At 47.7% G+C, this 17,465-nt stretch overlaps 1 protein-coding gene across 1 annotated transcript in view; it reads left to right on the top strand.

Annotated features, from left to right (window-relative positions):
* LOC100115534 (3-phosphoinositide-dependent protein kinase 1) overlaps positions 1 to 17,465 on the top strand; it is a 212,367-nt gene that overhangs the window by 179,826 nt on the left and 15,076 nt on the right. The window lies entirely within an intron of this gene.

The raw sequence follows: 17,465 nt of genomic DNA on the forward strand, positions 1-17,465 counted from the left end.
GCAGCAGCTCCTGTCCACTCTCCGCAACGGCGGCGGTGGCGGCGGCCCTCTCGTACTACTGTAAAAGAGCTCGCGGTCCCTCTCTCTCTCTCCCTCTCTCTCTCTCTCTCTCTCTCTCTCTCTCGCTCGAACATCGTCCGGCTATGCATCCCCGCATTCCTCTCTCACGCTGCGCGATCGGAGAGCAGCAACCGTCCCGCCGCCGCTGGCCCACACACAAGCTCGCCTCCACCGATGCTGCCGCAGCTTCCCTCTCTCTTTCGCCTCCGCTCTCTCAACCCTTTTTCTCCTTCCTCTCCTTTATTTCTGTATCTCTTTCGAGTTTTCCTTATCTCGCTCTGTATCTATTTTGTGTCGCGCGTGGCGTATCCTGCTCTTCCTCTCCTCTCTCCCTCCCTCTCCACCAACACTATATACACTATAATACAGGCACGCGCGAGCAAGTGAAAAAAGCCATCGCTCATCGGACACTGCCCGCGAGGATGACATTTTTATCGAAACACGAGCAGGCTCTTCCTCGAATAAAACCTATATCGCCCCCTCGCATCGTCATTTAATTTACCAGACTAATGACGCCGAGAAAAATGCGCCCGGGCCGCGCTGAAGACCGACTGTCGCATCGATTTAAGCCGACGTTAAAATCATAACTTACGCCTGAATGAGATGTCATAAAAAATGCCGTTTCATTACTCTCCGCGGCTCTCCCCCCCTCTCTCTCTCTCTCTCTCTCTCTCTCTCTCTCTCTCTCGCTCTGCTGCGAGCGCGCGCGAGATTTACGACACTGCAGGCTGCGCGCTGCGAATATCTTTGAAATCTCGGCGTCACTATATAGTACAGCGTGGACGAGGTGGTCGAAAATTAAAATCCCGCCGTTTGCTTTCCCCCGAACGGCCACTCGCTCGCGCTGGATTTGCATAAGCAGCGCGGGCAAATTCGAGCGGATATGCATTGTGCGGAGACCGGCGGCGGCCGTAAAAACACTTTCGTACATTAGATTCCCTTTGAGCGCGGCGCTTGTGTTTTTCCCTCCCTAATTCCATTCCACTCGTCTCTCCGATGCGCAGAGAGTACGCCGCAAGCGTCGCTGGCTCCCGATTTGCTGCTCATTACTTCTCCTTCTCGCGCGCGAAACTTCTTCCCTCCCCGCGCATAGCCCCGATGCGAGGCGCGAGCCGGAGAGGAGCTACTCCTGCGCTCCTTCATTCTCTCTACTCGTCCTTTGTGCCGCGCAGCGCGAGAGACTCGCCCGGCCTCTTTCCGCTCTGAACTCGCTCGACTTCCAAGGGCCGCTGCACGAAGTTCAAAGAACCTGAAGTCGCTCGCTTGCGAAGTACGTATAAAGTCCCGGGCGCGTCCCTCTCCTCTCCTACTCCTTCTAAGAACGCCTGAGCCGGCGAGCGAGCCCCGTTACGATCCAGTTCGAAAGTTAATGTTTTATTTAAATCGCGTTAAACGACCCGTCGTTTGTCTCTTTTATCGCTCGGGTCCAAGAGAGAGAGAGAGAGAGAGAGAGAGAGAGAGAGAGAGAGAGAGAGAGAGAGAGAGAGAGAGAGAGACGATGATTCGACCACGGACTTTTTGCACTCGCTTGCATTATGAACAATCAAAATTGAACTGGTCGAACAAAGCTGGCGCAAAAGAGACGAACGCAAAGGTAAACACGTGCCGGGTGGGTAACAATAAATCATGCATCGTTAACGCCTCGCAAAAAGAGCTGAAAATCGACTCTCTCGCATTCCTCGCGCCTCGGCAAAAAGCCCATAATAATGCACGATATCCTCTCTGCCCCGGCCGCGCGTCACACGGAGACAGACGCGCGTTTAGCATATAATACATCAGGCTGCATTCCCGGAGATCGGCGACTCTGGTCAGTGTACTCGCGCGGCCTTGATTGCCGATCTCCTTGTGCGCGGCACACACGCGAGTCGAGCATCGCTGCAGCGGCGCGCGATTAAAGCATTACGTCTCGCGCTGCTGCAAAGTGAAGGTGCACCGAGAGCTGCGCAGGTGCGAGGCAGGCCTCCTCTCGCTCTGCTTCGCGGCCTTTACGTAGAAAAGGAGCAATGCACGAACAGGATGCTAAAGAAGGCTAGCGCGAGCTAGCGACCTTCTAAGGCCGCGGCGGCGCGCCGCGAGCGGATCCAGTTGTAGGTGAAAGAAAGAGCGGCGGCCGGCTGCCGCTGCTATACGCCGATCTCTGTGTGCATCTCTGTGTGCGCGCGCGGGAGCGGGGCAAAAGCGCCGAGACTTTGTTATAGAAACTTGCGGCCGATTTTATTCTCCCGGCGTGCTTTTCTTGCCCGCGATCTCTCGCGCTCGCTCTGTGTGGGAGTTTAGCCGTATAGTAGCGCTGTTTCGCCCGAGCGCCGCCACTGGCCGCCGCTCGCGCTCGGGCGAGAGACTTCTTGTCGACGCTCGAATCATTTTTCCGCCGAGCCTTCCGCGCATAAAAATACGCGCATGCATACTTGGAGGCTTTATTGGCCGCACGTGTCGGGCAATAGCGATAAAATTTGTGTTTAAATGAACCGCCGATTGTTTCCATGCATGTATGCGTTAGACTCGCAGTTTAGATCTCGCAGCTCCGTGCGTAGAAGCGCGTGTTTGTTATTCGAGGCGAAAAAACTCCACTTCGCGCAACTCGGATTGTTTTAACCCGCGTGAACCGGATGCTCAGCGCTTGTCGGCTTTCGGCGCGCGAAGGCCGTGCAAAATTTGCGCCGCACGTGCGCGAGGCCACACTATGTTCGAGAAGAAAAAAAGTTGAAAATATACACACCTGATTTACCGTGATTGTAAGAGAAAAAAGCGGCGAGTCGGTGAATCACGCGAGTGAAGCTAAAAGTGTCACTCGTCGCTTTGATTTTTTACGCGAGTGATCTCGTTCGTCTTCGCGAACGCTCGGGCTTCGCGAGGAGATATAAACAAAAGCTCGAGATTTCGTAAGCTCCGGTAATTTAGCTCTCGTAAATTCGTTAGCGCGGAAATCGTCGTGTCGTAATGCACGAGTAACGCGACGTCGCCTCGGCCGTAGAGTTGCGATACGAATGCATTATTCTTGTTCCGAACATTCCTCGTATGCATCATGGACTTTGAGAAATGGTAATTTTTTGGATTTCGTGGTCGGTATACACGAAACACGAGTCGAGAGATACATCTTTTTAATGTTACACGAGAGCTTCTTGAAAACCAGATTTACGACCCGTTGTCGCGTAGAGCCCAACGGTAAGGGTTCATAACTCACAGTCACAAAGTAAAAAAATTCCGATGCGCGCATCAGAAGGAGAGAATTACACAAGAGCGAGTGAAAAAGTCGTTTTTCACTCTCGCGAATAATAGTTACGGTCATCAGCGCCGCGCGTTTTCACCGGCGCGTTCCTAGCTCTTTTTTAAAAATAATGTATTAGCGCGCGTTACTCGAAACTCTGCGCGTGGCTGACATTCAAGCTCCTTTCCGTTGCCTCCCGGGCAATTTGCACTAGCTATATATACCCGGCGACGGCGGCGGCGAAGGCGGCGGCGGCTCGATCGGCCGACAATGACAAGTTCAGCGAAACACAAGACGCGCTGACCCTCCGCCAGCGTCAGCTCGTGCGCGCGCGTTTTTCACGTCCTGCGCACATGCATCACGTTTTAGCTCGATGCACCGATGTTTCGACAGTTTGCGCGCGCGCAGTGCGTTATAACATAAGTCTCGTTGACCCGGAATTCGACGCCCCTCACGTTTCCGCAATTTTCGACTCGGCGCGCGTCGCGCGAGGAACGAGCGTCACGTTTTCTTGATTGTCCGCAGCGCCGATGACCCCCGCGGCACACGGAATTTCGCGACCACTTGCTTTGCATTTTCACGCTGGAGCGTCGTCGATGCTTTCAAAATCGTTACGAAATTCGAAACCCGAAATTAACCGACTTTTATCGAGTCCACAAAGTGGCGCAAAGTCATGAAAATTCATAAATCGAGCGCGTATACGCGTGTAGCCATTTGTCTATCGCCGGGAATAACCGACGATAAGAGCGACTCCCCCGAGGGGACGGAATCAATTGACAACTGGCCAGATAGATATCGAGCTCGTGGGTTATACCACGCCCGAAGGTTGTTAGATGTCTCTTTTTTTCGTTCCTCGCGCCAAACGGGCCGCAGTGTGCGACCGTAGCACGGACTCTTTTCTGCCCAACGGTATTTTAATTCCACCCGATATTATCCTGATTACGCTACGACGTTGCATTAATTTCTTTATTACCTATATCCGCGCAGGTCTCGCGTGTGCGAGAGCCACTCCTCCGTGGGAGAGGGACGCTTAACCTTGGGCTAAATCATTTTTTCCGCGCGCGATTAAATCTTCGAATTAATAACGAGAGCGAGAGAGAGAGAGAGAGAGAGAGAGAGAGAGAGAGAGAGAGCTGGCTGCGCTGGAAATTGCACGCTCTTGTAATAAATCTGAGGCGATCAATTTGAAAATTGATATACTGAGAAAGCCTTCGAAGCTCTCGGTACGCGCGCGGCGTTTGCGATAACGAATTCGTTGGAAAAGTCGAACAATATAATAATCGTGCAAATAATCCCGCAGTTTTGTCTCGCCGCGCCTCGGCAAACACGTGCGGCCTGTTATGCGCGCGATAATTCATAGCCGGCCGAAAATTATCCCCCACGGAGCCAATCGAAAACGCGTAATCCGAAAGAGGAGGTAGCTCGAAAAGATACGATTATGGCGGCAGCTCGCGAAAGAGGAGCTCCAATCTTTGTCTTGATTTTCAGCCGCGCGCTCACGCCTCTAATTATTCCGCGCCGCGCCTTCGGCCCGATATCTCGCTCGCTGAATTATAATACGCGCGGGCTCTCTTATTTATCCTGCGCGTAATTGCGCGCTTCACTCGCTCTCGCTGCGTTGCGCTGTAATATAAGCGATTTAATAATTAAACGCGGGCAGGGAGGAAAAAAGAGCGCCCGCGCGAGACTGCACGTGTGCGTAAATCAGACGGACGTCTCGACTGCGCGAGGTATGCGGATGCGTGAGCGCTGTTTACGCTTCGGTTTGTTTTGCATATACTTTCTCTCTCTCTCTCTCTCTCGTTTTTATTCTCCGCCGCGCAAAGTTTTCGCGCGTCATTTAGGAGCGAACGATCGAAGCAGTTCAGCGAGACTCAAACGGCGCGCGTACAATCGGCGTACATAATTTTTAATTGAGAGGCTACGCTCGCCGGATCTCAACAGTGTCGTCCGTGCCGGCGATACAGCTCGGCATTTTAAATTCGAGAAAAGGAAGATTCGGCGGATAACCCTTTCGGGCCGATTTGCATACTGCATTGAACTAATTGGTCGAAATAAAAAAAGTCCCGAGATAGTCCGAGTTCGTTTACCCCTGCGGGTATATAAAGCGCCCACTTGCTATACGCAGAGGAGATTTTAAAAAATCCGTTGACGAATCTTGTCTCTGAAAAAATATTGCGGCATCAGAGGTAAACCGCATGAATTCGCAAAATTTATAAATACGTATCATAGTTTTCCGTTTATGCAATATGTTTAAACTTGATATTGTATTGCCGAGTGCAATACAATATCAATGTTTGCATATACACTCTCGATCGATAAGCAAGTGACGCAGCATAACTTGAATATATAGTACGGTCATGTGCAAAGCCAGTTGCACGCGATTAAAACGTGCGTGTAGAATTTTTCAAGAAGGAAATAGCAACCATTCATCGTGCGGCACTAGCAGAAGCAGCTCAAACAGTTTTTACCTTATAATATCTTCGCTTTTGTTTGGCCTCGTCAAAGTCCAACCGTCCCAAAACTTTGTGCAGCCAATACTATCGCAGTCCCAGAGTTTCACGCGTTTTATTTGTCAACAACGAAACAATTCAACTTTTCCTTATTTGTATGTAAATCTATTCGCTACAGCAACGCGTATAATGAAAAAACGACTCTCCTCAATATTCATGAAGCGCGCGATCGCTCGTTAAAGCGCATATTCACGTGACTGGGTATGATACACACACGCCCAGAAGCGACGAGAGATTCGTCGTCTCAAGCGGCTTATCTCATTAGCGCAAAGTGTGAAACAATGCCGGATCACGTGCGAGTGCCGATGCGAATAAAAGGAGCTTGCGCCCGCGCGCAGCGTTAATTTATCTGATATTGCTCTAATGAATGCTAAAGAATTCGCCGAGCGCTGAAAGGGGAGCGCACGCGAACGAAAAAGAAAAAAATAACGCCAGCGACGCTTATCCTAATGAGAAGATTAGCGCGAGCGGTTGACGCCTCGCTTGCGTCAAGAGCTTTTTACGATCGCCCGCTATCGCCGCGTACTTATGTATACGCCTGCACACGTGCGCGCGAGCCGGCGAAACTTATTTTGAAGAAACCGCTTTAAAACTCCACTTTCGGTGCGGCTCTTTTGCGCGGCCGCAGGCGAAAAAATCAGCGAGGAGAAGAAACAAACGAGCGTCTTTGCATCTCAATGGAGAGGAGAGGACGCGCGGCAGGTTGGTGGACTTTTAGCTCTCACGGTGTGACGTCGTTGCGCTCCTAGACGCGGATGCAAAGAAAAACAGCTCATAGGAGCTTGTGAGCGCGGCGATAAAGAAAAGCCGCGGACTCGCGCGTAAAACCATTGCCATTGTCGAACTTAACGGACTAACATAAGCTGAGGGCACGACGCACGTGCCGTCATCGTCGTCACGGGAGTTTGACGTTTTTGGACGATAAAACTCTCGGCTATAATAGCCATACGACCGGCAGCTCGCCGGGATAGTTCAGTGCACCGAGCGCAGTATCGCCGATCGTTTTGGCACACTATAGCTGCTACGCCGCGCTGGATTGTCATTTTCCCGCGTTTTGTCAGAACTTTGAAGTCAGCAGCCGACGAGTTTGCAAAGATGACGAGTTGTCGCAATCCAAAGTACGGGAGGATGACGCAGTTCCTATCGGCCGTGAAAAGCAGGATATTCTCGGTGAGTTGGAGTCAGAAAAACATTCGATTCGCTGGATGTACTAGAAATCGATAACCACGTGCGATGAGAGATTACGTTATGCAAGATCTCGATCTTGCGCAAATATATCGCGCGGCTAATCCGCTCAGCTGTGTCAAGACTTGCTCGAGGAAGCGATCGAAACTCTTGCAAAACCGAGTGTTATTTTCTACCTCTTATCGATTTTGTTTGGATAGTCTACTGTATTTGAGTTTGGCTTTATTATCATTCATCCGCGCCGCTGCTGTGTTTCATACTTACCGCCACAACCCACGGTTCAGGGATTTACCTCGATAAAATTGGAAACCTGCTGCGCAATATGGTCAGGTTCCACATGGGGCGGCTGCGAGAGTTCAGCCCATAACCGGCTTGTCTACACTCTCCTGCTCCTGCGAATTGCATACCTTGGCGTAGGTAGGGGCTGCCCGAATTTAGGTGGCCGCTTGGGGTGCATCATGAGACGACGAGTAATAGAGTTGTATGCATTCCGATCGCATTCGAACCGCAAATGGAATTCTATATTGGGGATCGCCACGCTCAGATCACGCTGGGAAGCAGTGGTGCACGAATGTGCTCGGCTCGATTACCTTATCTCTTTTAACACTTATCAACTTCACCTTGACAATATTTGAACAGAAAGACTGCAAAACTACTGGTTATGAAATGTTATCAAAGATTCATTTCAAGCAGCTACGTTTTTATATGTGCAGAGATAACGAAGTTTTGGAAACGTGTATTAAAATTTTTATATTAGCATATCATTTAATGAGCGTCTATCCAATCGTCGCACTGTTACCGAATCGTTGAGCGCTTTATATAGGTACCGGTTATAGCTTTAGTGTATAACATATACCAGCTACAAGCAAACAATGAAAAAGCCAGAGCTATTCAAAGAAAGCATTACACGTAAAGTATAAAGCATCAGAAAAAATTGTTTTTCATACAGAGAGAAGAAGCACCTGATGCTCCGCGAGCGCGTTCATTCCCATTCTCTTCTTCAACCTTGCGCGCGCGATAACATGTTTACTTTCGAGCTCTGTGTACGGCCGGCACTATGATTACGGAACCTTCGCGCAAAACAGAAGGATTAAACCCAAGCGAATATGGACTATAAACAGAGGCAGAGTCCGCGCGTGCAGTCCGAAAACACAGCCGTCAAAAATACGCCTCCTTATATGTAATGTGCGTTGTATAAAGAGTTCCGCCTGGCGAATCGCTTGCCAAACGCATCAAGACTTAATTGCAGCCTGATTAGCTCGACACACACATCCCATTGTGCTCTCGGCTGGCGCGAGCAGTTCGGTTCCGAGATCGGATCCGATGCATGTATATAGTGTATTATGCGGAGCGAAACGTGGAAATTCACCGGGCAGGTGTGTCCTTTCTATTTCGCGCTCTTGTATGCACAGGTGGAACAACGCGCAGTCGAGCTTCTCAAACGAAATATTTTCAATCTAGTGCGGCTTATAAGTAGATACGATATATACTTCCTTGCCATTATGCTGTATATTGTTATCTTGGCGCTTCTTTTGTTTCGTTTACGACGGCGCCGCTTGTATGTTCCTGAACTTGTTTGACCGACTTTCCGGCGGAATCGTGTCGAGCGCTTTTTCCTTGTAACATTATTCTATAATGCTCTATTTCCGATTAATCTTGTCGATGTATAATTGTACGATATGTATTAGCTTCTTTGCGCCTTCTCCAAAGTCTTTGTTTATTCAAACGTTTCTTTCAAGGAAAACAAATAATTGGGTAAAAATACTAATTTTGTAATGATAATATTAAGTGTCGACTAGGATTCCCTGGAGGTTATTATGATGTTCTTGGTTCTTCTTATTCTTTTATCTTGTCGCCAATCACAACTCAAATTTAAACAAGCATAGAACAATAAAGCTCGAGACAAGCGACGATTTTTTAGAATTAAGCACGAGCTTAAGAAAATGTGAGTAAGTTCGTCAAAAAACAGTCTAAGGAGCGACTAAATTAATTCTGAGCTCTATCACCACAACATCCTGTTCAAATAAACTATCTCTTTTGGACTGTTAACTAAAGAAACATAACGTCGCATGACATTTTAATTTGTATATCTCAATAGACACTTAATATAAATCCTGCAAAGTTTGATTACTGCCGAATTATCAGAGAACCATGAAGAATCTGGTAAAACATTCATTTTACAATAGACGTTCAATAACAATTATGAAACCGATTTTTTTTATCCTGAGCTTAATAATCGGTTTACATAACATAATCTCTGTATTATAAACCTACAGTTCGTATACAGTGATATTTGTATGCAAGACTTTTTTCACCTGAATCGGAACATTTTTCAATTTGCCTACCGCGTATTTGCATATGATTATTACATGCACGTATAGCCGTCATTCGTGTCGGCAATGTAAATAACCGTCTGGCTCTTTTCTTTGTCATTTACGTCATCAATTTCACCAACGTGCTGAAACTATTGTTTGTTTTTTCGCGAAAAATACGTGGTTCTGCAGAGATTGGTTGGGTAATTTTAATTTTTTTCAATTCTTCTTTCAACCGCGCGTGCAGTATGCAAAATTGAAATACGTTGCGCATACCGTAATTATATGGGTGACTACTGGACTGTAATTTGCTAAAACGCAAAATTAACGTTGAGCTTAATTTACGTAACACGCTATACCATAAAAGTTATACCATAAAATCAAAAGTATTCTATATAATAAACCAGCTTGTTGACTTGTTTTTTTTTTGCAAATCTTTAAATTCCGATGGTCCTAATTAAATATACCTCGCAAAAAAGGACTCTTACATGATTAATTTTTTATCAGTATGTATACTTTGTTCGTAGCACGTGCGACTTTTATCAAAGCTGTATTATCTTGTACTAACGTTTCTGCAGGTGTTGACGATAGCTTTCCCCCTTACAGACTCCGATGATTTCGTTTAAAATTGCGAATTAAAAATCAGCCCGAATCAAGTAGACGGTCGAGTAAACACGTGTTGTTTATGAACAGCCTCGACAAATTATGACCGCGATTATCCAACCTCCTCGCGACTAGAGCAAACGGTTACAAGCATGTTGCAAAAGGTTACTCCGAAATACGCAAAGATAACGCAGTAGTGTAGCGTCATTCTGATTTCTCGGTAGCTCGGTACGTATAGCTACGCGCATGCGCCTATGTGCATTGTATATAACAGAGCTGTTTGCTCGCCGGCTCCGCGGAGAATCGCCGAATCATCGTGATACTCGCGAAATCCAGCCAGGCGCCTATGGTTTAACTGTCGTCGCCGTCATTGTTCGCCGCGGCAGCGTCAGCTCGTTATTGTCGCAGAAAGTCTCTCCTCTCGCGAATCTCGATCGCCGCGCAGGTGCAACGCTCGCGTTGGGGGTGGGGTGACACGCGCCTCGCTTGATAAGAATAAGGTCGCGCGCGGCGTCGCTCGCATTCGTAAATTTCGCGCAGCGCTGTTTATCTTTCTCGCGAGGCGCATGCGTTTCGTGTGTGTGTGTGTGTGTGTGTGTGTGTGTGTGTGTGAGTGTGTGAGTGTGTGCGTGTTTCCAATCCAGCAAGCTCAGCGGATTCGAGACTCCGTCGACGACGTCGTCGCGAAATTTATTTCAACTCTTCTCGATTCGTGAACTTTCGATCCGCGCTCGCGAGCGAGAGTTTCCGCAAGTGCACGCGCGAGTTCGTGCGGGACGAGGAAAGAAAATATGCAGGTACTTGGGCGCGCGAGGGGCAAGGGGAGGAGAGAGCGACACTTTTTTCGGCGGAATATGCAGCGCCGCCGGAATATCAATGTCACGGGCCGTATCAGCGAATTTAAATTCTTTGTCGAAGCAGGCAAATATTTTTTCGCCCGTACGAGAAGCAGCGACGACGGGCAAACATTTGTCAATACACGCGTACGACGTCGTTGCTCATAAATAATCCGCGCTGGCGCGATGCGCGGTTGATCGGGGAAAATGAGCTGGAAGAAAATTGCCTGGATTTTTATCGCTGCTGATGTCGTCGCAAGAGACCGTAATTCGACTTGATATTCGAATTGATTGCAATTGAATAAACCTATTTTTATTGGGCAAGTTCGTATTCATGCTCAAAATAAACCAAAAAAAGCTGATTTCGTTTGTCGCACACCAGACCAGGCAGATATTGTTCGATTCATTTCTGTTTAGGTTTATTCCTACGATTTGAATTACAAATGACTTTCCAGAATCGAACTTCACTGCGGCTAATTGATAATAAGTCGTCGATTCTAATAGCGTACCCGATAAACTCTTTTATCATAGAGTAATCATCGATGATACTTGCAAAAGCCCATACATTAACTGATAATTTCACCGCGGCCTACGCAAGGAAATCACCGCAAAAAGCGCGCTAAACGGTTCGCGCAAATCATCGCGCCACATAAAGTACTGCTCCATACGGAATGAGCAAAGTGTGTTATAAGGTTAATTGTTTCGACAAAACAAACAAGCAGCGAGAGAAGGCGCGCGCTCGCACTTATCTGCGCCGCGAGAGGACTATTTTAAGATTCGCGAGGCGCGCGCAGGAAAAATAAGCGCTCGAAGATCGCTGCTGGAAAAAAAGACTTCGCTCGCACGCGCGCGAGGAATTTGCCGATATCAGCGCGATTATATTATAGAAGCGAGCGGGCGTGTGATCATCGATGCCAAGACTCGGCGTTTACGCGCGGAATTTCAATTCTCAAGCCGGGGCAATTAGCGCGGCCGGCTACGTCACGCGCGCGCGCGCCGCCGCTGCTGATAAGCGCCGATAAAAGCGACTGCCTGACGCCTCCCTCCCTACTCCCACACCTATGTACGTCGTATACAGTCGTGAGCGCGATTAGAATACGGCACGCGCACGAGCTTCTTACGTTGTATATCATCCGACGTATTATGTGGGCGATGACTTTGCGATGCGGTGGAATTGTAGGATACGGAAAAGAAGGATCACTTTGTTGACGACTGCGAGGCGTTCGTTTCGCTGTGTTTCGAAAATTTTTAATGGGTGGCCTCTTTATTTTAGTTTAATGGAGGTTTCAGCAGTTTTTTTTTCTCCTTCTTCAATTAATTCTCAATAGAGATAATTACGCGGGTACGTAAGTTTATAACCTAATTTAATTAATTTAGAAAGGTGTTTGAAATTGTTATGGGCACTCGTTTACATTAGCTAATGCGCTTGTATAATTTGAACTTTGATTAGAGTTAATTATCTTGAATAATCCAACAGTCGAGCATAAAAAATAATTGAAAAAACTCCTCTCGGATCAAAGTAATGCATTAAAATTATTATTTCTGCCCGATAAACAAATTTTGCGCTTATCAACTACATTGTTAACAGCTTCGGATAATACTAACATTGTATACGAGGATGTGCTGTTATACTGAAACAATTTGTATTATGAGGATTACCAGTGCGCTTGCACTTTAGGAATTCGCAAACATTTTTCGTGCATATAATACTTGGACTCGAGCGAAACGAATATTACAACGTTCGTGAGATACAAGTTTCATTTCGAAAATGATAGGGAATAAAATTTTAATGCACATTCGCAGATGCCAGACAGGCCTATATGGGTAAAGCCCAGAATATTCGAGTATTAGTTGCCGTATACCTGCTTACATTGTATCCATAAGCCGCGTACAGACGAGTATTCGGCGGCCGCCGAAGGTTCGAGACGGCTTTGGCTTAATAACTTTGTTTGTCGCGCGGCTTGGGCCATCGAAGGTAAGGGAGTAAACTACGCTCGCATACCTACCTACAGTGCACAGTACAAATAAAGCTGTAAAAGTCTGACTCACGCGTATACCCACATCAGCAGGAAAAGCGCTGCAAGAAGTCCGCAAACGGCTTACTTTTCTATTGAGTCATCGCGCGATAGGATTTCATAATTGATAATATACCTTTGCAATGAATAAGCGTTTAAAATATATAAATTCAATGTATGTCAGGTGTTTACTCATCACTTGAAAACTGTACAAAGCGACAAAATCGCAATAGGCTATATATCTAATCGTAATGATATCGCGAAAGTAATTCACACGCGGAGCTCGGGTAAATGATGTACAAACACTACATAATATAATCTCGCGCTTGGTAATCTGACTGGACTTATTTTTTGATAAAGTTGCTTGTTACCGATGAGAATTTCATTTTTAATTAAGTCGCGATATTTCAGCTCATCGATGCGGTTACACAGTCTCAGCAAACAGATTGAATAATTCTTCGTCGATAAGCTTCTTAAAAGCACAGGCGAAATCGAGATTTTGGGGGCTACGGGGCAACGGGCCGCCCTAGAAAAGCCAGTTTTGGCATGGGTTGAAATACCTCTATGCACGTTCTGGGCTCGGAGATAACGAAAAGAGAAATAGAAAAGCGTCTACATCTTCGCTAGCCAGAGACTCCGAGAGTTTAAACAGTCCGCTACTGTATTGTCCTGATGCAAGATCGCGCTAATTTTTATCGCAAAAGGTTGCAATTTTCAGCCCCTTGAGAATTAAATAGCTAAGTAGCATGCTTTCTCTAGAGTATATATAGGAGACAGAAAGCAAAAGTGGAGCTGCACCGCGTCACGCATCGAAATGAAGGAGCTCGTGTTTGTTTTGCGCGGCGCCAGCGGTATTGGGCAAACACTTCGTCGGGAGGTCTTATATTTCAATTAAAACGTCTCGATAGCCCGAATGTGTCGCATATCAAAGCATTAGCGCGACGACGGACCGACTCGTATGGGATTATTGCATTATTGGCGCAATTAATGACGTCAGAGCTGAGGCTCGTGGTGCGCGCGTGTTTGTTTTCGAGCGAGCAGAGAAACTTGTTGCTCGCCTGTGCGGCGGCTTTCTCCGGGGGCACGCATTCGCATTTCGCCTAGCCAGCTCCTCCTCCCGGCCCCCCTGCGACTCATCTGTTTTTCTCTCCTCCGAATTATTTATAGGCGGTGCAGCGAGCTGTCCTCCGCCGATGCCGTTTATGGCGCATATATATATACATATATATATATATATATATATATATATATATATATATATATATATATATATATATATATATATATATATATATATATATATGTGTGTGTGTGTGCGTGTGTGTGTGTCCGGCCGTATTCACGCGCGTGCAGTGTTTATGTCTCCAGGAATTTCCAGCGCGTCAGCGCTCAATTAGTAGCCTAAGCATGTGTCAGCGCAACAGCCGCGCGCAAGTTTTTCCCCGATTTCGAAAAGCCCGCCTCTTCCGAACATGTGTGCGCGCATGCAACAGTGGAACTGGGACTGCAGATATACGACACGACGTGGGCTGCTGCAGCAGGAAAGAGACGAGGCGTAAACAACTTTATTGGGCTTCTGCCATTTCGTGGAAGCCGAGGTGGCTTCCCCTGCCTGCACAGCCTCGCTTTTATGGCTCATTCTCCTGCTGCTGCTGCTGCTGCTGCTGCTGCTGCTGCTGCTGTCGCTTGACGCGTGACGTCCGATTTTTCCACGTAGGATTATCTTTCACGCGCTGCAAGCGGCAGCCGCCGCGCGGTGACTTCCCCGAGACGCTGTTGCGCAGACATTTCGGTTGAACGACTTTGTTATGATTATGAGAAATCGAGGTTTACTACTTTATTTCCACGCGATATCTTGGTCGAATTAATTTCACCTTGTCCTCCTGATGACGACGATGATGTGTCGGCTGCTGCTGCAGATGAAACGCCTATTTTTACGCGGCTTGTTTTTCGCGCGCCGCGCTTGTGTGTTATGAAACTCGATCCGCCAAAGGGTGGCATCGGAAATTCGCAAGAAAACGGCTGCTGGGAAAATTATGCAACGGGTTTTCCAGAAATTCGCGCGTTTAATGTATTCCAGGATGTACATACCGATATACAAGTTTCCTTACGAAACGTTATTTGGTATTCCCTCTGATTGTGCATCTCTGCGCAGCAGCTGTCGAGATTTTTAATCCGCGACGCCGATCAGCGGATCCTCGTGCAACCTGCTGATTCCATGCTCGATAATCGTTTACTCGAAACTCCAATCAAAAGTGAAAGCCGCGCGGCGTCGTTGTAAAAATAATAAAGCCGCGATGCGTCTCTCTGATGCCTGCAGACGACGTACGGCGCGTGTCGCCGTAAAACACACTCCTCGGGACCTGCATCGCAGCTCTCCCGTACGAAGAAAAACAAAAACATCGTTATCGTTACCTAAAAAATAACGGCGCATTAAGAGCGCGGCCGAGATGAGAGCGCATTCTTCGAGTGCACTGCGCAGTTTGGGCCCGAGAAGAGGGGGGACCCCAAACAACGAGAGATATCGAGAATTATCTGTGGGAAGTCGAGGGTGGCCCTCGTCGTGTGAAGAAACCCGAGGACTCTGATGGCTTATTTTTTTCGACGCGCTCTCTTTCATCCTATTCGCTCGTTTCGTTATCTGCGCTGGCTGCGCGCGGGTTCAATAATACCAAGTTGTGAGCCGCGCCAGTCGCAAGAGAAGCGCCAAACAAAAACATAAAAGTCTCCTTTTAATTGCTCCGGCTTTATGCTTGCCACGGCTATATTCGCCCGTGTGCCATATATTGAATATCAATTAATTAGTATGCTCAGCGGGGGTTTTTAACACTAATTATAAGTACGAGAAGGAACATCGCGGTTCAATAAATTCGGGATTGCAGCGCTGCTATTTACGCCGATCGATGCGACAGAAGGACTTGTTGTTATTCTGGGAACGAGAGCCGCTAATTGACGTTCGCTTACATTCCGCGAACTTTTGACTTTAACGAAGCGAAATTTCCCGCTCTCACAGTGGTGAAATATAGCCCGTCTCGATTATTACTTTGCCATGCGGGGTTACCTGGAAAAACCGCCTCCGTACCATCAGCTGTATCTCTATCCGCAAACTATACATGCACCGCAGTTTCAATTCACTATATTAATTAGAACCATACAGCGATGCTGCACTTTTATGCGTTAGCCTAATTTACGCTTCTCGAGCAGGTGCCGCATCGTGAAAAAAGTTAACTATACGCAGTAAGTGTACGGCATCGTGACGAAATCGGTAGACACGGCGCGAGCGTTGTTGTTGTTTCACTTCCCTCAGGCGGGCCCTGTACGTGTTCGAGCGCATGTATAAGCTCTTCGAGCCTTCCTCGAAAATCCATCAAAACCTGCAGCAACAACAGCGCGGAGGAGAGAGAGAGAGAGAGAGAGAGAGAGAGAGAGAGAGAGAGAGAGAGAGAGAGAGAGAGAGGCCGGCTGCTGTCGCTTGCCCCACCATGAAAAAGGATCGAAAGCGGGAGAAGAAGAAACGGAGGAAGCGCGAAAAACGCGCCTGGCGCCCGTATACTCCTGTGTAAGTATACGCGCCTATAGGGCTGCGGAAGGGCTGCCGTCCGCGGGCAAGGGGGGGGGGGGAGGGCGAGGAGAAAATACAGGAGACGGCGGGGTGGAACGCGAGCTTCTCGCGGTCCTTGCTCCCTTCGACGGAGGGCGACTATAGCGCGGTCTATGCGGCTGTACCTATACTACGTTTACAGCCCGTACTCGAATAAGGGCTCGATCGCAGCGAGACGGTGTACTTTTATCTCCGCCGTGCAAAATATTTGAACTCCTCGCTGTTTTATTTATACGCATTGTTGCACACGCGAGTTATTATCCGGGCCGATTTTATATTGGCTCGAGGCGTGAGTCACGCGTCGCTTCTGCTCGTCAACAATCTTCCAACCGAGTGTGGCTGCGACCATCGGGAGCGGATTCGAAAAAATATGTTTGCTGCAGCGGGTGTTTTACTTAGGAAAATAGGTTTCGGGAAGAAGCGCCGCGCGTGCATACAAGAAACCTTCAGCTCTCCACGACCTAGGCGTGATATTCACGAATCTGCGAAATGCAGATGTGTTTGTGGATTCGATTATCGCCGGAGACATTTTTTTTAATCACGGCGACAGCCGACGAACGCGCCGTGAGTTGATAACGTAATCGTACAGAATAGCGCGGGAGTAAGAAACTCGTGGAGCGATTTTGTTTGTTTACATGGAATGTTTTTTCTCGGCGTGAAATTCGTCGAAAGATAGGCCTCGTCATGTTCGAAAATACTCTGGAAACGAGGCATTATATTATTATCTGTCCGTGAAATAGAAAGTTCCGTCTCTGCGGAGGATGGCTTCTTCATTACGAATGCATTATGCCAGGAACCCAAATGTTAGGATGTAAAAAAGGCAGCGATCGGAAGCCCGCGTTGAAGCTCAATTACGTAACCCTGAGAGTGAGTGAGAGAGAGAGAGAGAGAGAGAGAGAGAGAGAGAGAGAGAGAGAGAGAGAGAGAGAGAGAGAGAAAGAGCAGCCTCTTGACAACGTGCGCCGCGCGTTTGTTTCATAATAAAATTATTCGAACAAGCCAGCTATAAAATTAGAATCTTGCAGCAGGTTTCGCTTATTTTCAAAATACAAGGTAGCGCGGCTAGGAGGGAAAAAGTTCAGCCGCGTGTTATTAAACAACGTTGCGCAAACTAAGTATATATCAGCGACGG

This window comes from Nasonia vitripennis, assembly GCF_009193385.2.
Source record: "Nasonia vitripennis strain AsymCx chromosome 1 unlocalized genomic scaffold, Nvit_psr_1.1 chr1_random0009, whole genome shotgun sequence".
Lineage (NCBI taxonomy): Eukaryota > Metazoa > Arthropoda > Insecta > Hymenoptera > Pteromalidae > Nasonia > Nasonia vitripennis.